Below are 27,076 nucleotides of genomic sequence, written 5' to 3'. Positions count from 1 at the left end.
GGGGCTTAGTACAGGGGGGGGAGGCCTAGCAGCGAAGGGGTTAAGAAGGAACAGTGTTTACAAAGTGATAATATTCAGGTCTTTTGCAAGGACATCTATCAGAACCGTCCTTATAGGTGCAATTAAGAGGCACTCTTGATATTCTTTAGAGAGCTTCATGCCCCTAAGGCCTGTTGATGAAATATGTTCCCTTTATATTAGTGCGTGATTGCCTCAAAGTGCATCTGGACTCTGTCCGGGTACACATCGTCATTGTGAATTGAATACTGGGCACCCAGTGTACCCTCACAATGTCAAAGGACAGACTGAGAGGTGACAATTTTGATGAAAGGTGCACAAAGTAAAGTGGATAGATGAGTTGGACTGTGGCCTCTTGCCAATAATGCTAAGTTGTACGATGGCCTACATTGATCAGCAGTTTGGAGATGATTGTGTTTCTCCAACACCTACAAAACAGCCATAGAAATAAATGTACATTCCTTCCTCATGAGACTTTTATGCACAATTACTTTATAGTTTTCTGATGTGACAGTGGAAATTAATTTTATGTCTTTGCCAGGGCTGTCAATTTCAATCCTGTGGTCAGTGAACTATGAGAAAGCCAAAGAGCTTCCCAGGGAGTGATAAACAATAGACTGTACAGCAATCTCAGCCTCAGAGGCAAACAAGATCACTCCTGTGGATTAAGAAGATCATAAAGTTGAGACAACTACATCACTCCATTTCTCCTGTGCCCTCCATAATGGGTAGCAATCCTGAGGCCCGTACCCAGAGTGATCCTTGTGGCCTTGGTGGTGTCTTCGGTATCTGATGGGTGATGAACCCCCATCCCGGGAGTTGCTGGAAGCAGATGTGGTGACTCTGGTAGTTCGCCGCTAGAGTTCGGACTGGTCACGTGGATCCAACTGGATGTGGCTCCTCATGAGCGTCAGGCAGGAGTAGAGCCTAAACCCAGCACTCGACTGGAGCCCTGCCAGGAAAAAGGAGAGACAAACAGCCCATCGCCCCTCTGCTAGTACAGGTGGGAGGCCCCTCACCAACCATTTTAAGTTTGGCTGAAGGAGCTGACTTGACCTTTTGAGCTGTAGCCACTACCCCCTTTCGTGGAGAGCAAATTAAAAGAAGACTTCAGCCATAATGTGTTAAGGCTGCACGGATTCCTGTTGAGAACTCCACAAGAGTGTAGGGTGAGTGTGGCACTGACCAATCCCAGACTCCTGAGGGTAAGGACCCTTTGAGGGACTTAATAAGACCCTTGACCTCAGGCCTCCCTCCTTTATATCTCCAAGCTGCCTCTTGGGGTGGCAGCCTATTGTTTCCCCCCGAGGTCTAGTTGGCATACATTGCCTTTGGAGGTCCCCAGTGGTGGCCCCGGGCTATAGTGATGCTGCCCACCCTCCATACTCTTAGTTCAGACTGCTGGTGCTGTCCCTGACTATGGTTCACTGGGGCACACGGGTCAGACCTTCACCCATCACCTGTCCTGCTGATCGGTGGGCCAGAATGAGTAGAAGTGAGCTCTATGGGACCACTAAGGTGAGAGCTTGCTGGCGAGAACCAGGGCTTCACTCTTGACACAACTACATGCACTATGGATCCCCAAGCACAAAAATAAAATGGATAAAAAGACTGCCCCCAAGGGGGGAGCAAGGATTCCCCTGGAGAGGAGTCTCTCAAGAAGAAATACTACACAGTGAAAAGAACACGCCTTTAATACTGCAGGCCATTCAGGACTACCGGTCAGTTCTGGGCACCAAGATTAGAGAGGTCAAGGTCGACATGGCCCTATTGAGACATGACCTCCGACTAGCTGTAGACGGAGTAACAGATACGAAGGTTACAATTTCCATGCTGGAAGACACAGTGCTGGGACTCTCCTCTGAAGTATCTCCCCTATCTCATGACGGTGAGAGGATGATGAAAAGCGACGTGTCGATACAATCTTTTAGAGGGTTCCTAGAGTGAGCTGAGGACACATCACCAGAAACATTTCCAGTGGATCCAGTCCTGTTTGGACAATGTTCAGCTGTCCCCTGCTTTGAGTACCACAGGTCACTGAGTTTGAGTTTGAGTTTAAAATATTTATAGAGCGCACTCTCACCTGGCGGTTTCATGGCGCTGTGGAGTACTGAACCCAAAAGGACAGGAAGATCGAGGGGAGGCAGAGAATAAGACAGTTATGATGAGAAGGCTTGTGAGAAAAGAAACGTTTTTAGAGCCTTTCGGAAGTGTGAATATTGGGTGGAGGATCTGAGGTGAACGGGGAGAGAGTTCCAAAAGGCAGGGGCAAGTGTGGAAAATTTCGTGCCTCCCCACTTTTTGCGCCTAAAGCGGGGAACTGCCAAAAGTTGTTGGGAGGATGAACGCAGTTCCCTGGCAGGGGCGTAGGCTTTAATTTCTGAAGAGATGAAGGCACGGGCTGCGCCGACCCGGGCCTGAAAAGTAATGCAGCCCATCTTGAACTGAGCTCGTTCTCGGATAGGGAGCCAGTGTAAGGATTCAAGGAGAGGAGTGACGTGGTGGGATTTGGCCAAGTTGTAAAGCAGGCGGGCAGCCTGCTTTTGGACCAGCTGTAATCGTTGCATACTGTAAGCGGGCATGCCACAGCATTGCCATAGTCTATGCGAGAGATTACAATCACCAGGAATATGAGCTTTAAGACAGAGAGAGAGAGAAAAAACGAGAGACTTTGCGGATGGTGCGGAGTGAGAGGAAAGAAGAGGACACCACTAGACTGACTTGGGAGTGCAGAGTGAGTTGGTCATTCAACTTAATCCCAAGAGTTTTCACAGAGGAAGATGGAGAAGGGGGGACCTAGGGAGGAGGGCCAGAAGAGAGAGGTCCAGGGACTGGAGCAGCCACCTGTCAAAACTAGCTCAGTTTTGTCTGGGTTTAACTTCAGGAGTTTGTAATTCATCCAGTCCCGGATGAAGGTCATGACAGACTGGAAGTTGATCATAGACTCAGGGGATGGGGACAAGGTAAAAATGAGCTGAAGGTCATCCGCATAGTTATAGACGGAGACCTCCATTTGTTGAAGGGCGGAAATGAGAGGGGCAATGTACAGATTAAATAAAAGAGGGGAAAGGGAGGAGCCCTGGGCAACCCCGCATTGTACTTCACGGAAGTCCGCTGAGAAGTCACCCAGACGCACTGCCTGGGTGCGGACCCTCAAGAAGGAGGACAGCCAGACCAAGGCCGAGCCTCCAATCCCCGCCGCCCTGACACGGGAAAGTAAGATGGAGTAGTCAACCGTGTCAAAGGCAGCGGAGAGGTCGAGGAGGACCAGGGCCTGTGGTTGGTTAGTGTCCATGCCCTCTCTGAGATTGTCGAGGACCGATAGCACCACGGACTCTGTGGAGTGTGCGCGGCGGAAACCAGCCTGGCGGGGGGCTAAAACCCTGTTCTCCTCCACAAAGGTACTGAGTGCTCTGGTCACATGGCGCTCCAGTACCTTCCCCAGAAAGGGCAATAAAGAGATGGGGCGGTAGCTGACAAGAGCGGAGGGGTCAGCGCCAGGTTTTTTAAGGATAGGAACGATGATGGCCGATTTGAGAGGTGGAATAACACTGCCCTGGGACAGTGAACTATTGAGAAATTTAAGGGGGGGCTGCACGCAATCTGAGTAGATGTGCTTGAGGATGTGGGCAGGACAGGGGTCCAAGGGGGAGCCTGATTTGACCACAGGCAGGAGGGAACGAAAAGACTCTTGGCTCAGAAATCCCCACTGGGAGACCCACCTTGTCCTATGATAGCCAGATTTTAGAACTACAGAGAAAAAGATGCCATCCTGAATGGGGCAAGATCAAAGGGTCACCTAATGCATCAATCTGGGCACATTCTTATCATCCCGGGTAACACCCGTCATGTCTAATCGCAGCAAAAACTGTTTGATCTATTTAAGCATATTTGCTCCTCTATCTCGTACTCTGGCCGGTGCTTCATGATTTGAAGTTGTACTTCCTTGATTCTCCACAGGAGTCAGGGGCCTGGTTTATGGAGCAGAAACCTATTGCACCGACTGATCTTCTGAGGTGTCAGACAATCACTCAGAGACCGAAGGGACCTACAGAAGCAAAGCGTCACAAATAATCAAGATGGTGAGAACAGGGCTCCTTGGACACTGCGGCCACCACAGAGTCTGGCGTGGAACATCAATAGCAGAGCAGAGCTGATGAGTCACAGACCCAGGATGCACCCTTCGATGCCACCACTAATTGACAAAGAGTGACTGATTGCACTCTAGCAACGTTTTATCCTACTCATGCACTTTATAAAAATCACTCCACATGCTGAGCAGAAATGGGTTAATTGTCTTTACAGCCTCATTACAGCTATACAGAGATTGTCTGCTCTTTTCAATTTACCTTTTTTATCCTCTTGTTGCTCACATTCAAATCAACATGTACATTATCTTCCCCATATGTTAAATTCATCTTATCCAATACCAGAGGAAACCTTTCGTAAACATGCATCACAGAAAGACAGCCACGGGAGAGCTCAAAAAACTAAAGGGGTGGACCACTGCTATCTGATTATAAGGCACAACATAGGGGTTCGTTCATACAGGTGGTGGCATCCAGTACATGTTAACAGGAGCAGCCAGGCACGTTCCAGCCGTTCACTCTAGTCCTAGAGTCTCCAGGGAAAACAAGTAGCCTTTAAATAGTTTCTAAATGTCTTTGGCCATCCTGTATGGGTTTGCAGTGTAGTGTATTCTTCACATGTAGTGTCACAGTATGTGAGGCTTTTCAACCATGCATTCACACTTGAACTTTAGTGCCCCAATGCTGTGCAATTGCATGTTGCTCCAGCAGCATTGCTATAGAAGTGCATCTGCGGACCATTTTTGGGATATTGTGCCCTTATCACAACAGGGACATGAAGGGTTCTGGTGAAATTTCAACCTCTACCATTATTGAACCTGCTAAACACTTCCAGCCAATATTTCCCTATGTGCATACAGACCATATTAGATGTGCAAAGTCCACCCTGGCTTTTGGGGTAGGGTTGGGTAAGCATGTTTCCAATGATGGGCAACTGAGCAGCAAAAAAATACAGCTGGAAAGCAGGCACTCAAAACATCTCTCTGCCATAGGAAAGGTCTAGCCTACACCACTGTACTCGGTCCTACAACCAATTAGAACTAGAGGCTATATATGGTGTTGAAAATACTGTTGGTAAACGGCATGGGGATGTTCAAGAAATAGTAGAGAAATCGGGGGAGTACTGCCATTGTGATCATCCCACAGCCAGAGGTCACTTTGAGTGGTCAGCTTCGCAATGGACATGGCATAGTTTACCTGTTCATTAACGCGGTGCAAGATAATGCCCAAAAACTTCACTGGCTCATCGCACCAAGTGAGAGGATATTCAGAAGACCGCTCCAAAACTTGCACTTTACAGAGAGCCCCTACCTGGGCTCCCAGCACGCCGCACTTTCAGCCCGGCCCCTGGTGCACCTTATTTGAACCGAAGACGGTCACAGGAGTAGGAAGACCGCTTCCCAACTAGCACTTTACAGAGAACCCCTGCCTGGGCTCCCAGCACGCCGCACTTTCAGCTCGGCCCCGGCTGCACCTTCTTTGCACCGGAGCAGGTCACAGAAGGATGAAGACCGCTCCACAACTAGCACTTTACTGAGAGCCCCAGCCTGGGCTCCCAGCACGCCGCACTTTCAGCTCGGCCCCGGCTGCACCTTATTTGAACCGAAGACGGTCACAGGAGTAGGAAGACCGCTTCCCAACTAGCACTTTACAGAGAACCCCTGCCTGGGCTCCCAGCACGCCGCACTTTCAGCTCGGCCCCGGCTGCACCTTCTTTGCACCGGAGCAGGTCACAGAAGGATGAAGACCCCTCCACAACTAGCACTTTACAGAGAGCCCCTGCCTGGGCTCCCAGCACGCCGCACTTTCATCTCGGCCCCGGCTGCACCTTCTTTGCACCGGAGCAGGTCACAGAAGGATGAAGACCCCTCCACAACTAGCACTTTACAGAGAGCCCCAGCCTGGGCTCCCAGCACGCCGCACTTTCAGCTCGGCCCCGGCTGCACCTTCTTTGCACCGGAGCAGGTCACAGAAGGATGAAGACCGCTCCGCCTCTAGCACTTTACAGAGAGCCCCTGCCTGGGCTCCCAGCACGCTGCACTTTCAGCCCGGCCCCTGCAGCTCCCTACCTAATTCGAACCCAGTCACACAACGCGGGCCGCGCGCGGACGGCACCCGGGTGAAGACCGGGCCAAGACGGGCCTGTCTTAGCCTGTCATAGACTGACATAGACTGGGCTGGGCCACGCCCCTTGGTCTGCATCGAAAGGTACTGTGATACTGACTTTCCGCCCGGATATATTATGACCTGTTGATATCATAATTTTGTAGTTTAGTTTTACATAGAAATTTGTCCTGCTAGCTGGCCTCGTCTGGTCTTAGAACTTACAAATAAGATTTGAAATAATATTGCTCTACGAGACAGGTATACACTCAGATTGGTTCTGGTTGTCTTTTAGAAACGTGAGTTGTGCCCTGCTACATTAACAATCTGAAATGGGTAAGAGAGAAACCTTAAGTACTAAGAACAAAAGCAAGCCCACCACAGAGGTGCATACACGTCAGACTTTACTAAACTACCTAACAGGAGCTATGGACGCTATTGAACAGCAAATAATGACAGTAGCAGAGACACTGAGTTCGAGCACGGGTAATACTATCTTAGGCAGGGACACACCTATAGTTGATATAACACAAAGACGGGCGGCCCCACCAATAGAGTTATCAGAAACGCTAGAAGCAGGCCATTGAAGCATAAATGGATGTATTATAGACAGTTCAGGGCATATACCAGGATGTGATCAGGATCATGACAGTAATGATAGTCAACCACCCCCTAAGCTGGCAAGAAACCTTGAAAAACCGCCCAACAAAGATGGGGTGGAAGGTACCACAGTTAAGGTAACTCCTATAAACTCCTGAAAGAAAGTCTCTAGAAAGGGTATATCCCTAGCAGCACAAAAATTGGGGACAGCCCTACTATATGCACTCAGAACGAGGTAGCCCAGCTTAAAGTAAAATTAGACGCCCTTGACGCCTTTCTCAGAGACACACTAGATAATATATTGGGAAGAACTGAAAACATTGAAAAAGTACTCTGAATATCCTTTAAAGACTCAGGACCCAGTACAGGACATTTTAGCCGTGCAAGGAAATACTCATGTCCAACTATGTAATACCACAAGATGCCCTGATTCCCATATTACCCTTGACAGTAACAGGGATTCTGTGCGTGAATTGTCACGTACAGCCACTCAAGGGGAGTGCACCACCATTTCACCGGTGAATCCATCTAATGCCACTCAAACTTCAAACCCCAGTCGCAATAACACTAGCACCCAGTACGAGACAGGTGACAAGTGGCAAAAAATACACCTGGACCTACCACCAGCCGCTACACCTTATGTGATGGTATTACCAAACATTTCGAAAATACCAACTGGGGCGACAGAATCCTTGGAGCTCTTACGAAGTAGAGCGTTGCATTGGTGAGGCGCAAGGTGAGGCCTAACCGAAAGACCCTTTGAGGAATTTAAGATGGCAAGGAGAGTATCGTGGGTAGGTAGAGGCTGCAAAAATCTGACTGGGGATTTTGTAGTGTTGGCATTTAAAACACCACAATTGGTACAATTAATCCTGAGGAGAGTCGGAAGTAAAATAATAACAAGTCTATTTGGTACAACTTGGTTATTTTTACCAACCAATGAGTAAAAGCAATGCCCCCAAACTTAAGGATCCCTATTGTTTTAGTCCGAGCCACCAGTTTAATGTGCTCACTTTTAATCATTTTGAGACATTTAGTAACCTCGATTTAGTTGACTGACTACCACTGGGAAAACACTTCAGCAATGTTACACGAAGCAGCTCAGAATTGTTGGATAATGGGGGCACACTGGCATTATTGAATAGTAATACCACTACCTCTCAATATGGACGTACCCTGACAATAAGTGTAAGTATGGGCGAAATTTGAGAATTCGCGGTACGCAAATTCGTCCGAAAGCAATTTCGCATTCTGCATAATCCGCAAATTTGTGCGAATTTGCGGAAAAAAATATGTGCGTGTTTGCGGGGCACTTTGCGTGTTTGCGGGCCGCTTGCAGCCCACCGCCCGCGAAGTTACCCATGCGGTCTTACATGGGCGCGGCCATCTTGTTCGCGTTGCGTATTTCCGTTTCCGGGTGCTAGTTGCATGCTCGCGTTGTGCGCGGTGTGCGATTACGTGGCCGCGTGCATTTTTGGGTGCTTGTGGGGGAAATATCGCGCAAACTTACCCACGCGGTCCTCAATGGGCACGGCCATCTTGTTTTTCATTCACTGCTATGGTTCTGGGCATGCTTTTTCAATCTTTCCCTAATATTTGCAATCCTTTGTTTCTTTGAACGATTTTTTAATCTTTTTTACTCATTATCTATCCCTCTCTTTTTCTACATCTATATATTTTTTTTTTTACTTTTGGTTACTTTAGTATTAAATCTTTTTATTGAGCAGAAAAATAAGCGCAATGCACCTCTCAAAATCATCAGCGCCGGACTCGGGAGGAGGCGGCCTAAGACAGAGTCACTGCTTATTCCCAACGTGCCGACACAGGGGCCTACACAGTTAACACAGCAAGCCGCCTACAACCCATCCGGGCCGGCCGCGTCAAAAGAGGTGCCATAGAGGTGCAAGCGGAGCCAATGATAATGCAAGAACTCACAGGAATCCCCAACTCAGGACGAAAAAACCCCTGGGGTCCCTCCCCCCTCCCGCTCCCTCCCCTCTCCTTGCTTTTGGTTACTTTAAACTACTTTTTGTAACTCTTTTATTTTATTTACTGTTTCCATATTCTTTTCTATTTTTTATTTAACTTTCCTGTCCAGGACCATGGCAAAGGGAGCCGGGAAGAGCAAGGGGAAGGGTCCCGCACCCCGTACCTGGCTCCCTTGCGAGCAATTAAGGGGGGAGGATGTCTTGGCCCGGGAGATTTTCAGCGCGGTGGAGGTGGCCGCACTTATCTTTTATGATCAGCGCCACCTCCCGAAGACTGTCGCAGCAGGCGACAGGCCCGGTGCAGGGTTTGGCCTCCGGGAGTGTTGCAAGCTGTGGGATGAGGTGTGCCGGGCCATGTTTCGGGAGTCTGGGGTCCGGCGCACCTACCATCAGGTGACGCACCGGTGGGCTGACCTCCTTGACCGGAAGCATGACCTGCTCGACCTGCTACGCATGGAGATCCCGGGATTGGTGAGTAGCTATTTATTAACTACTTTGTTTTCTTCTGCTCTGTGTTATTAATATATTGCTAATATATGTTTTTCCCGAAGAGCAATACTGCTGCCGATTCGATTACATTGCAGGTAAATTAATGTTTATAGCTTCTGCGATTGCAGGTGCACTGCTCGCCTGCTCAGTGGCCTTGCTACTATGCTTACTTGTTAGCAACTTTGTGCTCATTTGGCCTGATTATGTATGAGTCTAGTACTTTACAGAACTGCGTAATGCTAGAGAGACTAGAGACTCAAGTCTAGTTCTTCCTTTGTACACCTGCTGCCACTAAGAAGAAGAGATAGTGGTGTATTGATAGGTTGAGTATATTATGACTTGTTATTTAGTAGTACGACATTTTTTAGTGGTCTGCAATCATGATGACGGACTGTGTTTGCAACGTCGCGTGCTTCTGAGTGCTGGCAGTCGTAGTAGAACCTTTTTGTTGTTGGCATAGTTAGTGATTTACATCACTTTCCAAGTAGACGGTCTGCGAATCCAGCAATACTGAACTAGTATCCTCCTAGTTGACCAGATCAGATAGGTCAATACATGTAGTGCAATTGTTGGTAATGTATTTCCCCGAGATAATTTTAGATTGTGGTCAAAGAAATCAAATATTTCAAAAACAAACATCCATGTTTGTGTTTATTTCATGATCATAGGCAACTCCCAGGGGCAAGGGGACGACAGCGATGCCGGCTGAACATGGTGAGCAGGACCGGTCCTCTGCGGTCTCTTCTGCTGCCCCCAGTAAATTGTTCTGTCGTTAATATTAATATTTATACTTCCCTAATTTTTACAGCACCTATTCATTCCAAACTGGTTCCTAATTCTATTGTTTACAAAATAGTCTTTGATCTTCTTGTAGACTGTTTCTACATTCCTATCCTGCCTTTCTACCATCCTTCTCTGTGCTACTACTATTTACTATTATTATGAGTCGGTCTGTGTAGGTAGCTAAGCTTGCCAAGTCGGCAAAGGGTGTTAAACAAAACTCTGATCCAGCAATAGCTCTAGAGGCACTGACTGCAGTCCTCTGGGTTGCCCTTGCTGTCTATTCCAGTCTACTTAATTTAAGTGCTTTGACAATTTCCAACAACAAAATGCAATGTCCACCAAGAATAAGCTAGTAGTTGGCTTTTTTGATTTGATAGTAGCACATACCATACTGCTAGTGTTTCAGGGACTTTTCTGTACCTACAGAAGTATGGACAAGAGAAATAGGACATTGTTGATGATAGGTTCACTTCGACTTTCCACATACCTCAGTCCGAACAGACGGTGAACCCCCAATCCACTGACCGACTATCTAGTGTATCTGACCAATGATTATACGACCCAGAAGAACAGAAGAACACTACCACCGAGTCCCGACCTATCAGAGTCACGGAAGCATGCCTGCAAAGTGCGGTAGTGCAAACTCTTCTGCTCACTCACTCGTGATCAAAAACCACACAGTGTTTTTAGTTTTAAAGTTTTATTTTCAAAAAAGAATTAAAAAAACAATTTCTTTATTTTTTTTAATGCGCAGTATTCTGAGCGAGAAGTGGTGATAGATGACGTTAAAGTTTAAACACCCTTCCCTAGAATCAATATACTTCAACTTAACACATCTAAGTATTAGAATAACTGTGCGGGAGCCCTCACCTTGTTTGATCTTCAAGTACTTCTGGTGATGAGGAAGGGACAGAAGTAGGCGGTGAATTCAAAAGCTCTTGTTGGCAGAAGGGCAATGTCATCTTCTCTTCTGTCTGTAAATAGAAAAATTGTACACGTTAAAAAGGAAGAATTGATCAGTTGTGCCAAAATGTGTAGCATGTATTGGCTTAGCATATAAAAGGTTAACACCCTCCCCAAAACCGTCATTTCTTTTCATTCCCAATAATTAAAAATTGGTTATGTATTAACATTTTCATCCATTATGAGTCGAAATAGGGGGTGGTGTACAGCATCTAAAAATATGACCTGTTTTTTCTAGGCGTCTTCACAACATCGGATGCGGCAGCTGCCACCACCAGTGCCGGGGTCAGCAGCGCAGAGGAGTCCATTACTCCAGGGGGGGATGCGGCGCCACAAGTACCACCAGGAGGAGCTGAGGCGGATGGCTCAGCAGCGGCAGATGGTGGTAAGTTATTATACTCCTTACTTATTGACATTTAAGAGTAGGCTCGCAAAGGAGTGTATGATGTACTGTACAGTAGACAGTACACTACTGCAAGTACACTGTACTGTTAAGAACAGTTACTAATTTAGAACTACATTTTCCCCAATCACAGAGAAGACAGTCCCCCTTGACTTAGCAATAGCATTAGCAGCGGTAGTTCTCGAGTAAGCAATGGCCTCTTCTATTTGACTTCAACTCAGCTGGGAAACTTTTCATATCAGATGAACTTGAGGGATGTGATGAACGAAAATGGAAAGAACTTAGGGTGAAAGGAAGGACGAACGAGACGTAACATTTATGACTGTAAAGAATGATACGTGTTTTTAAATAAAGGCAGAGGTGATAGGAAGGCAGCTGCTGCTTGAAGCAAGGATGGTTGGAGGAGAAAGAAAAGATGACTGCCTATGTGGGTGAATCATAAAATGCCTGTCTGGTGTGCATTGCATTGCAATATCATTTGGGTGAAACTCAAATGCATTTCAAGATGGTGGTTTACCAAATAAAATGAAAAGGGTGTTAGTTGATTGTTGAGAAAAAGTAAATTTGGTACAGTTGAGACATTAAGAAGAATGATGGGCGTTTACTTTGGAAGCCTGGATGGTATCTTCTTCCTCATAGATAGCAGAGGTGTATGTGTAGAGCAGATGCTCAGTGGATGAAGAGTGTTACTTTGAACAGCATGTCCGTGCCAGAGTAGCAAAGCAGAGGAAATCCAAATACTATAAGTTGTGATTGTTCAGAAATACTCCCTTGCCTAACAGTAGAGTAGCTTACTTTGCAAGCACCGCATATATTGTGCATGTATTGTACAGTTGACAATATATCAAGTCAAGTCCTTTCCTCCGACAATTATGGGTACCACACTCACTCCCTATGTTAATAAATTTTTTTCAGTTGTGTCATGGGTGGACTATCGCTGTTGTTCACTCAATCTATCAAAACAAAGCACCTAAAGTCATCCATCATATAAGCAAAGATCATGTGATCGGCAGGATATAGGATCAGAAATGAATAATCTTCATTTTCTTTCTGTAGTAGTCAAGGCCTGGGGGGGCAGTGCGATATATAAATTACATTGAGCAGTAGCCCTTGATGTAACCGAGTATGGCTAGTGCCACCCCTATAGAAAAGTAAGAGCTTCCCTATCCTCACCTGCATGTACTACTTAAAGTAATGCGAGTCTGCGTCATCATGGCTTGTGTCTGTTTTTCTTTGGTGCATGCTGAGTGAGCTGGCATTATGCCGCTTACCACAAGTTCACGTACAAGTAATTTCTTTCGCAAAACAAGAGAAAAAAAGAAGAAGATTGGTATACTCTCTGACTCTCTGACTATGTAGTGAGTCCATAGTGCTGCTTGTAGAATTCCCGAAACTCCCACTAATGTCACAGGCCACCAAAGACGGCGGAAAGATACATGCCAAAATGTTATACTGTGCTTGCAAGTTGCTAGTGTTACTGTGAGACAACTTTCTGTTGAATTATTTTTTATTGATGTTAAAGACTATTGGCTATAGTATTTTTTTTCTTTCTTCATATAGATGGTCCAAAAAAGCTCACCCGCAAGGAGATGGCTGTCCGGGCCAGGGCCCGTAAGCTGGAGGCCCTTTGTGCCAAATATCGGCGGCTGGGAGCTTGGGAGCAGGAGGAGGAGGCGGCAACAACTGCATCCTCCTCCAGTCTCCCCGGGTCCACCAGCCAGCAGCCTCCAGCGAAACGGTGCTGTGGCCCGACAGCCTCCCGCCGCCACACAGCTTGAATCCTGGATTGTTGAAATATCATTGTTGTGCTGGTAGTAGTAGTGGTACACACTGGCACACTGGCAGTTGCAGCATATGAAAAAAAAGGAAATGAAACATTGAGTGGCCTGAGCGTAGCATTAGAAACAGTACGATAGATAGTACGGTAGAGAACAGTGCCATAAATTGTAGCCTAAGCAGTGCTAAAGTATTCAAAAGATAACTAAGTTCTAGTTGCGTGGAGTATGGCTACTATAAGAAATAGTATTAGGGCAAAGGACAAAGCAACATAAGCATTAAGCATTAGATTTGTCACGTGTAGGAGGAGGATGTTGTTGATGATCAATCCACTATGGCGCACATTAAATTCTAATTAAAATGATTTTTCTGTTGCTTTGACCTTATCCTCCCCAGCAAGTGTGTAGAATTTATTGTTGTCATTTAGTCACACCTCAATGAAAAACCACACAGCCCAGGGAAAGAAGTTTAGGGTTTGAAAATTGAATGGGAATGGGGGTTTGGGGGAAAGTTTTGTGGAGAGGGGAAAAAAACACAGCATGGGCAAACAACAAATGAAGAAAAACAAATCTTTGGATTTGAAGATATCCATAAATCTTTAAGGAGCATAAAGGAAGTGCACTACTGCCTGCATGACGTTGTTTGCTAAATCTATGGTTAGGTTACTGAAAAGTAGTACTTACTACAACTTACTAGTAACTATGAAGAAACAATTTGACAGTACAGGGCTACAGTAATAATTATAATTATGCAATTTCACTTGCCTCTCTGCCCTCAGAAAGAATAAACACTTATTAGTACATTAAATTAGTTTTAGATTAGCAAAGAAACGTATCAAGTAGCTGGAGAGATGAATTTGAAGCAGAGAGCAAACTAATGCACAGAGTCACACTGTTAGAAGTTCAAGTTCACAACAATTACATTTAAAATATAAGGAGAAGTTAAGAGGATACTGTAACTGTATGTTGTGGTAATCCTGTTGAATTTGTGAAATTGCATGCATCCAGCCATTCCTCTTATTCGCGGGACTCCTCCATTCGATCTGACGCTCCGTCGATCAATCATGGTGACCAGACACACTGTCCACTGCCTGCCTGATGCGGAATTGCGGATCGTTAATGGTAAGCCTGATTTAATTGTTTGTTCCATGGCACAGGGTAAAAGCCGGCCTGTAATTGTTGATGGAAAAACAGGAAATTATATTAAATGTAAATGTAATTTGCACTTGTATAGCGCCTATCACCCCGGGGTCTCTAAGCACTGTACGAATACAGCTGTGGAACCCTTCCTGGCATGTTCCTGTGTCCACTCCTGGGAACACCCAAGGTGAAGCCAGGCATCCTAGCGTTGTTAGGGCCGGTGTGGAGATTAATCAAGCTATTGCCCAGAGTTGCAGAGTGGAACCCCATGATTAGAGTAGGCACCGAGGCGAGAATTATCAGGTCCCAGGACATTGAGCCCAAGACCCTGCCGCGACGGGGATTGAACCCTGGTCCCATGCCAGACCTCTGCCTCAGGGTCGGCCATTCTAATCAGTGAGCCACAATTCTCCACGGAGAAACACCACGGAGAAAAACATATAAGCTACGCTGTGTAGTGCAAAAATAACTCTTTCAGTTTCAGAGGTTACAGTATTACATATATTCATCATTTCGAAAATGCGTACTCTGTGTCTCCTTTTCAAGGATAGTAATTAGTAACTATGGGCTATTTTTGAGGATCGTGCCACAATGCTGTCTGCAATTAGGCCCAAAAACTTCCCTTTTCCCCCCTGGATTTTCTTCAAACCACTTGCAATCAAAATTAGACCTTCCCAGCAGTGCCTCAGACCCCTCAACCCACCACCAAAGATCTAGAACCCCCCAAGCATCTGAAAGATGGGTTTCGTGCAAAAATGCAAAATCAACATTCAGTTTGGCTAGATGAGATAAAATTCTTTGTCTCTTAATGGGAGAATTCAAGTCCTTAACGTTCCACCTGATAACTCTTAACGACATACAATATGATATACAATATGATAAACACATTGGACAAAATCACAAAGATAACCTATGAGAAGAAGAAAGCCCAGAACAAGTGAAAAAAGTAAGAAGAGAAAGGGAAGTTTAGTAGAACACAATGCAAGGTAAAGATAAGTATAAAAATCAGAGGAAAGAAAGAAAGATGTATTAAGAAGAAGTAAAAAAAAGTGAAGGAATAAGAACCTTATCCTCAGTGAATAGAAAAGTCGTCACAAAGAAGAAAAGTAATGAAGAAGATGAAACAATAGAAGAAGAGATGACACCAAATGAAAAGGAGGAATGAGAAAAAGAGGAGGAGAGTAGGGTGACACGTAAGGAAACAAGTATGTAAAAAAAGTTATGGTCAACAATGTGGCTTAGGGCGTCATGCGTGCATAGCAAGGAGCCAGGTAATATGCAATGAGTAAAAAAAAAATGAACTGCAGGCAGGAAGAGGAAAAGGCACTAGAACAAAATCCCAGTCGGTGATATATACAGGCAGCAACTTGAAGACAAGGAGAGAGGCTGAGGTGAATCACAAAATGGCTGATTCATAGGAAGGGAGGTAATGTCTCACAAGGCAGAGAAGAGGAGCAGCAGTTAAAGTAGGCATCCAATTGCCAAGATAAACACAGCCTGAAAGTAGAATCACTGTGTGGGGCATTCTATAATGGCAAGCTAAAAGCATGAGCAAGCCGAGAGCTGAACACTCAGTACATGCGCACTGCGCAAAAAAAAAATGAAATGGTAGCCGCGATCGAACTAACTCCAACCAAAAAGAAATGTAACAGCTTCAGCGGGCGTCGGAAAAGGCTTTAATACATGCCCACAACCTTCCGATAGCAGAACCTGTCCCCTATGGAGCTGGAGAGCGACGCAAACTACAGGTCCTCAGCGATGCCGGTGGAGCGCTCACCCTAGTGCCGCCATGCTCGTCGGGCGCCAAGCCACGCCCCCAAGATTACTATTTATGATCATATATCCTGCCGATCACATGATCTTTGCTTATATGATGGATGACTTTAGGTGCTTTTTTTTGATAGATTGAGTGAACAACAGGAATAGTCCACCCATGACACAGCTGAAAGAAAATTATTAACATAGGGAGTGAGTGTGGTACCCATAATTGCCGGATGAAGGGACTTGACTTGATGTAATGTCAACTATACAATACATACACAATATGTGCCATGCTTACAAAGTAAACTACAGTACTGTTAGTCAAGGGAGTATTTACATTTTCTGAACAATCACAACTTCTAGTATTTGGATTTCCTCAGCTTTGCTACTCTGGCATGGACATGCTGTTCAAAGTAACACTGTTCATCCACTGAGCGCCTGCTCTACTACATACACCTCTGCTATCTATGAGAAAGAAGATGATACCATCCAGGCTTTCAAAGTAAACGTCTACCATTCTTCTTAATGTCTCAACTTGTACCAAGTTAACTTTTTCTCAACAACCATCTAACACCCTTTTCATTTTATTTTGTAAACCACCGTCTTGACTTGCATTTGAGTTTGACCCAAATGATATATTGCAATGCACACCATACATGCATTTTCTGATTCACCAACACAGGCAGTCATCTTTTCTTTCTCCTCCAACCATCCTTGCTTCAAGCAGCCATGGAACTGATTCCTTCCTATCAGCCACCTCTGCCTGCATCCAAAAACATGTATCATTCTTTACAGTCATAAATGTTATGACTCGCTCGTCCTTCCTTTCACCCTTCTTTCGATTTTCGTTCTTCACATCTCTCAAGATCATCAGATATGACTTGGCTTCACGATAAAAGTTTCCCAGCTGAGTTGAAGTCAAGTAGAGGGGGCCATTGCTTACCCGAGAACTACCGCCGCTAATGCTATTGCTAAGTCAAGGGTGATTGTCCTCTCCGTGATTGGCAAAAATGTAGTTCTGAATTAGTAACTGTTCTAACAGTACAGTGTACTTGTACTAGTGCACTGTCTGCTGTACAGTACATCACACACTCCTTTGCGAGCCTACTCTAAAATGTCAATAAGTAATGAGTATAATAACTTACCACCGTCTGCCGCTGCTGAGACATCCCTCTCAGCTCCTCCTGGTGGCACTTGTGGCGCCGCCGCATCCGTCCCTGGAGTGGACCCCTCCGTGCTGCTGGCCCCGGCACTGGTGGAGGGAAGTGCTGCATCCAATGTTGTGACGTCTAGAAAAAACATGTCATATTTTTTTAGATGCCATACACCGCCCCCTATTTCGTCTCGTAATAGAAGAGAAAATGTTAATACATAATATATACAATTTGTAATTATTGGGACTGAAGAAAAGTCACGGTTTTGAGGAGGGTGTTAACTTATATGCTTAGCCATAACATGCAACACTTTTTGGCACAACTTATGAATGCTTGCTTTTTAACTTGTAACATTTTTATAATTACAGACAGAACCAACTACTCCTCATCATCACCAGGAGGACTTGAAGTTCCAACAAGGTGAGGGCTCGCGAGTCCCGCACAGTTACTTCTGACTCTGGTATGTGGAAATTCAAACTGCACCTATCATCAACAATGTCCTATTTCTCTTGTCCATACTTCTGTATGTGCGGAATAGTCCCTGAAACACTAGCGGTATGGGAAGTGCTACTATCAAATCAAAAAGCCAACTACTAGCTCATTCTTGGTTGACATTGACATTTTGTTGTTGGAAATTGTCAAAGCACTAACATTAAGAAGACTGGAATACACAGCAAGGGCAACCCAGAGGACTGCACTCAGTGCCTCTAGAGCTATTGCTGGATCAGAGTTTTGATAAACACTGTTTGCCGACTGGGCAAGCTTAGCTACCTACACAGACCAACTATTAATAATAGTAAATAGTAGTAGCACAGAGAGTGATGGTAGAAAGGCAGGATAGGAATGTAGAAACCGTCTACAAGAAGATCAAAGACTATTTTGTAAAAAATAGAATTAGGAAACAGTTTGGAATGAATAGGAGCTGTAAAAGGTAGGGAAGTATAATTATATTAACAACAGAACAACTTACTGGGGCCAGCAGAAGAGACTGCAGAGGACCGATCCTGCCCACCTTGTTCCACCGGAGTCTGAGGTGTACTCTTCTTGCCCCTGGGAGCTGCTGGTGAACATAAAATAAACACAAACACGGATGATTGATTTTTTGAAATATTTGATTTCTTTGACCACAATCTAAAATTATCTAGGGGAAACAAATGATTACCAACTATTGCACTACATATATTGACCTATCTGATCTGGTCAACTAGGAGGATACTAGTACAGTATTGCTGGAGTCGCAGACCGTCTACTTGGAAAGGTATGTAAATCACTAAGTAAACAAACAACAACAAAAAGGTTTGACTACGACTGACAGCACTCAGAAGCATGTGACGTGACAGACACAGTCCGCCATCATGATTGCAGACCACTAAAAAATTTCCTACTACTAATAACAAGTCATAATATACTCAACCTATCAATCCACTACTATCTCTTCTTCTTAGTGGCAGCAGGAGTACAAAGGAAGGACTAGACTTGAGTCTCTGGGCTCTCTAGCATTACGCAGTTCTGTAAAGTACTATACTCATACATATTCAGGCCAAATGAGCACAAAGTTGCAAACAAGTAAGCATAGTAGCAACGCCACTGAGGAGGCGAGCACCTGCAATCACAGAAGCTATTTGAACATTATTTTACCTGCAATGTAATCGAATCAGCAGCATTCTTGCTCTTCGGGAAAAGCATATATTAGCAATATAACACAGAGCAGAAGAAAACAAAGTAGTTATTAAATAGCTACTCACCAAGGCCAGGGATCTCCACGCCTAGCAGGTGGACCAGGTCCTGCTCCCGGTCAAGGACGTCTGCCCACCAGTGCGTCACTTGGTCATAGGTGCGCCGGACCCCGACTCCCTACACATGGTCCAGCCCACCTTATCCCACAGCTGGCGATGCTCCCGGAGGCCATACCGTTGATCGGGCCTGCCCCCTGCTGCCACGGTCTTTGGGAGGTGGCGCTGAACATAAAATATAAGTGCGGCCACCTCAACCGCGCTGAAAACCTCCCTGGCCACCACATCCTCCCCCCTCAATCGCCCACAAGGGAGCCGGGTATGGGGTGCGGGACCCCTCCCCTTGCTCTTCCCGGCTCCCTTTGCCATAGTCCTGGACAGCTGGAAAAAAAAAAAAAATAGGGAAAAAGTAAAGAAAAGAAAGAGTTAAAAAAGTAGCTATAAAGTAACCAAAAGTAGAAAAAAAACACAAAATATAGATGTAGAAAAAGAGAGGGATAGATAATGAGTAAAAAAGATCCCAAAAAAGTTCAAAGAAACAAAGGATTGCAAAGATTAGGGATAGGATTGAAAAAGCATGCCCAGAACCATAGCAATGACTGAATAACAAGATGGCCGTGCCCATTGATGACCGCGTGGGTAAGTTTGCATGATATTTCCCCCGCCAGCATGCAAAAACGCATGCGAACACGTAATCGCACCCTGTGCACAACGCGAGCATGCAACTAGCAACGCTAACAAGCTGGCCTTGCCCATGTACAACCGCATGGGTAACTTTGCGGTCGATGCACAGCAAGCGCCCCACAAACACGCAAAAAGCCCAGCGAACACGCAAAAAAAATCCGCAAATTCGCACGAATTCGTGAATATAGCGGATCGCGAATTCGCTTTTGCGCGATGTGTAGACAAATCTTCTGGCCCTTTACGCAGCTGCAGTGTAGGAAAAACACTATACATTAGTGAGCACGGTCGAGGCTGGGCAAGTGTGCTTAAACCCCATGTCTGCAGTGGAAAATTAGCTGTAATAATCGAGGGAGGTCTTTGCATCCATCAGTTTCTCAAGCGCAACCCCCATGTAGTTCTTGTGACCAGGAGGCTGCTTTCTCCTCACCTGCTGCCCTGCTAACTCCCTGACCCTTTATACGCAAGAGGCATGTTAACACGCATAGAAGCCCCGCTCGTTTTGCCCCGCACCACACACTAGCAGAACCAAACGTCTTCCCGCCCTTTCCCAACTTTGATGGACAGCTCACTCAAGGGACCTCTGCACCTTTTGGCGCAGTGGCATAGTTACAGGCACACATGGTCAGTGGAGACAAATCTTCTGGCCCTTTACGCAGCTGCAGTGTAGGAAAAGCACTATACATTTACTGAACGAGGTAGCACTTACTGATTAGCCAGTAGAAAGTACTCCAGTTGAGTAGAGTGCAAATCGCAAAAAATCTGCGAGTTCGTGGGAAACTCTGCAAATTCGCTGATTTTTTTGCGATTTCGCGCGAATTCGTGGACCGCAGATCCTCAAAATTCACTTACACTTAGACTGGAATACAGTTGTTCCACTCCCCCAGGCTTACCCGAGATCTCCCTGGCAACCCTAAAAGCCAGCCTTAATGCCGCCACCAGACTTCCTACAAGCTCAAAGAGCTCCACACCTTAAACCTTTGAACTGGCTCCCGCTTGAGGCCAGAATACAACTCAAACTGGCCTGCATCACACACAAAGATTTATACTCTAACTCCCCTGCCTACCTTGACCAGAAACTTGTGGTATCGGGCCGAAGCAGAAACTCCCGTTCGGCCAGAGACCTTTTACTCCAACCCGTACAGTTGAAGAAAAAAAAACGTATAACTGGGCTTTCTCTGTATCCGCTCCAAGAATATGGAACTCCCTCCCGCTCACCATCAGAAGAATCCCTTATCTGCCACGCTTCAAAAATGGAGGCCAGAACCTTCCTTGTGGGTAAATTCCTCTCCTAAACGCTGCCTCCTGTCGATTCTCAGTCCTTGACCAATACACAGACCTTGACCTAATACACACTAGCGCCTTCCTTCGGAATACCGTCCTACCTCTTCATGAAATCGGGGGCCTTATCTGGAGTTAATGATATGTAAACTGCTTTTATACTTGTCCGCTTAACTATTGTGATTCTCTCCTATTGTACACTGCTATGTTTCCCTTGTAAAGCACTCTGATACCCTAGGGTCAAGCTTGTGCTCTATAAAACAATAAAACAAACAAAGAAACAAACAGGACAGCTGAACGTGTAGATAAGTGAGCGGCCAAGGCAGTCTAAACAGCACAAGCTCAGGACAGCATATTAAATATGAAACGTGGCCAATGGTTACAAATACTACATAACATGGAACTCATAAAAGAGGCTCTGAAATCAATATTTTGCACAATATCACATATCATGATGAACATTACATGAACATGGATAACTAATTATTAAACATTTGATTATGCTCCTCAAAAGTGCAAAAGAGTTCAGAAAGAAATCAGCGAAAATTATGCAAAACTAAGCTAATGGTACAGTGGTGGTCCTATTCAGAATAATGTGACATGTGAAAATGACTCTGTAGCCTGTATGAGGATGCAAGTAAATGCTAGGCGTGTCTGGGGTGGCAGCTGAATTAAAGGAAACAACTCAAATCCATTTTATCATTGAGTCCCAGTGGTTACATCGTTTCTACCATATAGCCCCCACTTTTTGCCTGATGTGATTTCCAACTATGAGTTCCATGGGTCCCTGATCACTTGGATCCTAGTGCCCAATCTGTTCCCTAAAACGGTACCACGATTGGCACAACTTCAACCACCCTTCTAAGCCGCTAGTAAAGGGTACTCCTGGTACCGCTCTTTCATTGCATGTGTTTTTACAATGCATACGATGTAAAGGCGATCCACAATATCGTTGTGAGGAAACTGAGGCTGGTCCGTTTCCTCACAAAGACGTGCACCGTGCAGACAACTTGAAGCAGGAACCAGGAGAGAGGGACCTCTAGGAGAGAAAGGTAAGGGGGATTGGGCTAGAGGTGGGGTTACTTTTTTAGGGTTTAGGGTAGTGTTCTGATATTTGTGTAGTGTAGGGTAGGGTTTTAGGGTTTAGGGTAGTGTCATATGGTTACTGTGTTTCTATATATTGTGTTAAGTTAGCATGAGTTTATTAAATGTTTAAACAACATATTTTCATTCAGCTTCAGTTTGCACACGACACCTAATTGTTATTGTAGCTATCAACCTAGACGAAAGATTTGAGTTATTTGAGAATAATATGTTATTGCTCTGATATCAGTCGTGCTTGGTACAACTGTCTGCACACTGAGAACTGCACCCTCTAAGAATAACCTAACACAAGGTTGCTGAAAGCCTGATCCTCGCACTACATTAGACATAACACAAATAATGTTGCTGCCAACATTGGGCTCTACGCGAGTTTAAGATAGAGTTACAGGGAATGAATCAACACACTTGATGCTTCGCATGCAGAGAGCTGGTAGCTGTTGATGTGATCTACTCCTACTGAGAATTAGAGGTATGGGCCCGCCCTGCTAGAACTCAAATGAGACCTTCTTAGATATAATATAATATGCTAAATAGGGTGCGCGAAATATAGGTGATACAGATTTCTATAGATTTTGCATTATAATATGCTATCACCGTTCACTTATTATGGACTAGTGACTATGCTGCTAACTCTGGTTTTTATAATATGTATGTTGATATTATATAAGATACTGCGTTTGAGAACTTTGCATTGAAAAATAAACATTTCAAATTTGCACGTGTGTTCTTTGCCTCCCAGTTTCGGTTTGTAATGATTATATAACGAAAGAGTGTTCATGTGTTCCACGATACCTGAGGTACCCTAAGTTCATGTTCTGGATTGTCTAAGTCATTGGGAAGTTATTACTACCGATGAGACACTGGAGCTAGCTTGGTAAGGGGATTTCTGAAACTAAGGTGAGTTTTGGGTCACCCTAACTCACCCAGGTTCTAGATCTCTGTGCACAGTTCTGTGGGAGAACGGAAACCCTGCTACATGGCGCCCATACGTTGTTGGCCTTATATCATGACACTCGAGTAGTATATCATTCAAACCTTAACCCCTTCATTCCCGTTTCCGGAAAACGGTGGTGTTGGACAAACCTACCTATTTTTGAAATAGGTCTTTTCAAGCTTGAATCTTACTAAAACGGTTTCTTTGAATTACTACCTAGGTGTGCAAAAAATGTTTCGGCGTCTCCCAATGGGCTATAAGAATAGTCCTGGAGTATTCTCCGCACGCATAGTCTCTCTTTTGGAGGGCTTCGACCCAGTTGCTTGTTCGTATGTGGATGACATTTATCTCACAGACGACGATCTTTGGGAGCACCTGTGTCGAGTGAATAGCATAATTTGTAACTTTGCAGACATTGGTTACAAGTTTAACTTTGCAAAGTCGCACATTGCAGAGTACACGGTATTGTTTCTCGGCTACGAGCTAAACAACGAGGGAAAGGGGTTAGCACCTCACTTCCTGGAGAAATGCGCACAGCTGCGCTCTCCGACAACACTGAAAAAATTACAATCTTTACTGGGCTTTTTGAATTTCGGGAGGACATACATTCCAGAATATGCCCAGCGTATCAAGCCTTTGTATGCTTCGATACAACCATCTTTCTCCAAATCATGCTGGCTGCCTGAGCATTCAGCCATTCTGCAGTCTTTGCAGGCTGATTTGCTCGCTTCTGAATACTTACAGACTCGTGATAACCAGACCAACCTGGTGATAAGAATTATCCCTGGGGCGGTGGGTTTCACGTACCTGACTTTTAATGAGGGAGATACAGTGCCTATTGCTTGCAAGTCACACTTGTACACTTCGGCTGAATTGCGTTTTTCCACTGTGGAGAAAGTTTTAACTGCTGTACAGATGGCAATTCTTAAAGAACGTGCCCTGTCACAAGGAAAACGCATGTTGGTTGTTACCCCGTGTCCTGCCTTAGAGGCAGTTACGAAAGCCAGTGTACCCAATTCCAAAGCTTTGCACCCTCAGTGGATTCAATGGGCTGCATCCTTGACATCCCAGGATGTCACGTTTATTTTTGACGCCACTTTACAGTCGCAGGAGTACTTACAGTATGAATTTGTTCATCCTGCTCCTTTAGCAATGCGGCCGTTGGAGGATTTCCATTGCATCATTAACACTGATGGTTCGGCGCAGGTTGCGCATGGCTCTAAACATGCCTACGTTTCCGCTTGCGCCATTGTGGTCGGTGCCATGGTGAACGATGAGTTCAAGTCCAGTGTCGTGCACACGCAGACGCTAGGGGACTGCACCGCACAATTAGCAGAGCTTCCTGCTCTGATGCTTGCATTGGAGTACGCAGATCCTAGTGTGACGACTTTGATCGTAAGTGATTCTTACTACTGTGTCCAGTCTTACAATGGGAACTTGTTCTTTTGGATTCAGAATGAATTTCGTGATTCCAAAGGTAGCACAATAAAACATAAAATGATCTGGGTCCGAGTGGCAGAACTTAAAGAGAAGTTGCCACTCGTGTTTGTGATTCATACTCTCGGCCATCAGCGCGTGGGGGTCCACGCTGTTGGTAATTCGCTTGCTGATGAAGCAGCAAAGTCAGCGGTATCCAAATACTTAGTTGTAGCAGTCACGAGGTCCAAAAGCAAAATAGATGATGACATCTTGGCAGCTGTTGCTGCAACCGAGAAGGGAGGTAAATATCCTGCGGGGTTCCCTTCTAAATACACATACCACTTAAGTCCCGATAAGGTTCCTTATGTGAAAATTCCTGATGAAGGCGAACGTCTAGTTCCCAACTCGGATCGCAGAGCTGCTTTGATTACAGCGGCTCATGAAGGTGTGGCGTCTGCGCATGCGGGCGTCTCAGCCACTGTAACTCAGCTACAACAGAGATTCTGGTGGCGGGGACTGTACAAACAGACGCGCGATTATGTCCTTCAATGTGACATTTGCCAGCAGATTAAACCTTCAAATGCTGCGCGTCCGCCTCAGACACAGTTGTACATCTCAAATAAACCGCTTGGTTGCGTTTATTTGGATCACTGCGGCCCATTTTCTTCTGATACTGCATACAAGTACATCTTAGTAGCAGTTGATTCATGCACACGCTTTGTGTGGGTATGGCCACATCAGAGCACTGATTCACGGACTGTTATCAAAGATTTGCGTGTCTTTATAGGGATTTTTGCCTGTGGTACCTTCCATTCGGATCAGGGTCCGGCTTTCGCCTCTAAGGCCTATAAGGATGCTATGGTTTCGTTGGGGGTCCAAGTCAAGTTTTCAAGTCCGTACAGACCCGAGGGTAATAGTGTAGTGGAACGAATGAACCGTGACTTAAAGCAATCTTTGACAGCCCGAGTTATAGGCACTGGCAGAAACTGGTTAGCCCACCTAAATGGCGTGCAGCATGCGCTTAATAATCTCCCTAGAAGGTCTCTGGGTGGGCGGACCCCGTACGAAATGCTCTTTGGTATCAGGATGTACGTCCCTGACCTCGATGGTTTAGACTGCAAGGCTCAGGCCTCGGCCTTTGACGTAGATGAACATTGCAATGTTTTACAGGATCTACAAAAGACCAGAGACAGTCTAGCAAAGGAACATTTGCCCTCCACATCGGATGATGCGTTGCAGATCCCGGTAGTTGGCTGGCTACCCCAAGTTGGAGAACTGGTTCGAGAGAAGATCGATAACAAGAAAGAGTTTGGTCCCTCATATCAAGCACCGGTTCGAGTTCTTGGAGTGAAGGGCACAAGAACAGTCATTTTACCACCACTTCCAGGTCGTAAGGAAAACAGATTTATTTCTATTGACAATGTCAAGACACACAGGGTGGCCGGTTCTTCATAGCATGACACTGGCTGTATCCTGTCCTTCCATGGTGAGGCACTCTGTGCTGGCAATAACTTCTGGTGCAGAACAGGAGGTGTCCCTTGAGATGCCTGCCGTATCCAGTCCTTTATTAAATACTATTCCTGTTACTAACATTGATGAGCTGAACTACACCTATCCTGCTGATTTATCGATGCCTGATTTGCAGACCCGTTTGGCCGACCAGTCCAGATTCTATTTTGACTCTGTTTCGGAACCTAAAAAGAAACCCTCAACTATTGCAAAATATGCCACGTTGTTTAAAAAACATTTTTTAATTCCCCCTTGGACATACATTTGGTTGATCCTATTTTCATTTTACCTTTTTATGTCAATTGGTTTTGTGTTTTATTTTTTCCGCCTGATCGATGGTCACTACGTTAAAGAAAGAACAGGAATTCGGTACCTAAATGGAACATTGGCCCCTCTTTCCTCTTCACATTCAGCACACAGACTGAAACGAAACTTGAATACAGTCAACATTACTGCTTGGCCTGTCCTTGATGGGATTGTGTGGGATGCGGTTAGATTTAAATTACATGGGCCCACTGAAGTGATTAATGTTCCGAATGTGCTTAGAGTAAACATGGGAGATGTGATTAAACAAAATATACGTTCTGATGATTGGCATATTCAGGCCATAGAAGCATTATTCTCTGATTTGAAATACTATGCTGCCTTCGATGCTGAGGATCTGTATTTAGATTCTATTAATTATGGTGATTTGTTTTGTTTTTAACATTATGGTAATCATTTTTTGCATAAGACAAATTCCAGGAGGGTTGCTGTAAATTATACACAATGGGAACATTGCCCTGCTCCATTAGGAGGCAGCTCCAATACGTTTCTGAAAAAATACACTTATTTCACAGATTTTAATCAATCAAATCCTGAGTCATTTTATTTCAAAATGACACAGAAGTCCATGTCCAAAGTTAGACTTACCGATACAAAATTGCTGTATTCGAAGTCCTTTCTAGACAGGTTGGCTGTAGATGGCTACGAGTTTTGGAAAGGAACAATTGACCTTAAATCGGTTTGGGGTACCAAAGATTGGCAGGTACAAGGCACTGAGGATTTGCACCGTGCATGTCTCATCCCGAATCACATGTTGTTTCTAAATTCATCCATTTTCCAAACAACATGCTTTGGATTGGCTACTTCAAAAAAATTAAATACACCA

Source organism: Lissotriton vulgaris, chromosome 6 (genome assembly GCF_964263255.1).
Source record: "Lissotriton vulgaris chromosome 6, aLisVul1.2, whole genome shotgun sequence".
In the NCBI taxonomy this organism is placed as follows: domain Eukaryota; kingdom Metazoa; phylum Chordata; class Amphibia; order Caudata; family Salamandridae; genus Lissotriton; species Lissotriton vulgaris.
This window is presented reverse-complemented; position numbering follows the sequence as displayed.